Consider the following 866-nt stretch of genomic DNA (forward strand, 5'->3'; position numbering starts at 1 on the left):
TGTGGCTTCATTTTCATTGAACTCTAAAAAGTCCTTTATTTCTTTCTTTATTCCTTCCTTGACCAAGGTATCATTGAAAAATATGGAACGCTTCACGAATTTGCGTGTCATCCTTGCGCAGGGGCCATGCTAATCTTCTCTGTATCGTTCCAATTTTAGTATATGTGCTGCCGAAGCGAGCATGACTGTTGACCTTTCAGGTCTTCATTGTGAGGCATCTTGGCTTACTCTTGCTTGAGATGAATCTGGCTTGTGACCTTTGATCATCCTCTATATAAATATTGGTAGCCTTCTTTGGGTTTGGGAAGTTTTCAGATGTAACCTTTCCAATAGTCCTACCACTGTAACAGCAAGGACCACTTGGATCAATATCACCTGCATAATTAAAGTTATTCCCAAGTTCATGTAAGTTTTCTTCTTTCATCTTCATTGTTTTTCTCTTTTTTTCCCCCTCTCCTCTTTGTATTTGCAAAGAAATTGCCCCTGTTTCTGCTGTTGGCTCTTTTCAGTTATGGGTGTTTTTCATGCCATTTTTTCATCTTGCTGAAAAATCCTGTTTTAGCTCAAGTGATTTACCCTGGTGAGTTTGTTCACTCTGCTTTGCTCATAAAATACTGAATTTTTTTTTCTGAGTTGTCTTGAACCTCACTGAACTTCCTAAAGATACCTATTTTTACTTCTTGATCCAAGAGTTTGCATATATTCATTGCTATGTGATCAGTCTCCCTGGTATGTTATCTTAGGTGAGGCCACATTTCCTGAAAGTTTTAAACAGCTGTTGAAGAGTAAATGATATCTTTGAGTAAAAGGAATTGATACTTAAATATTCTAGTCTTCATAATCGGCGTGTACCCATTTTTGATGGT

The 866-nt window shown here is 37.4% G+C and overlaps 1 non-coding gene across 1 annotated transcript; it reads right to left on the bottom strand.

Moving 5' to 3' along the window:
* Window positions 1-76: 76 nt before the first annotated feature.
* LOC115029676 lies at window positions 77-183 on the bottom strand. Its single transcript, XR_003835225.1, has one exon. It is a non-coding gene; the product is annotated as a U6 spliceosomal RNA (small nuclear RNA).
* Between the last annotated feature and the right edge of the window lie 683 nt (window positions 184-866).

The sequence above is a fragment of the Mus caroli genome, chromosome 16 (assembly GCF_900094665.2).
Source record: "Mus caroli chromosome 16, CAROLI_EIJ_v1.1, whole genome shotgun sequence".
Lineage (NCBI taxonomy): Eukaryota > Metazoa > Chordata > Mammalia > Rodentia > Muridae > Mus > Mus caroli.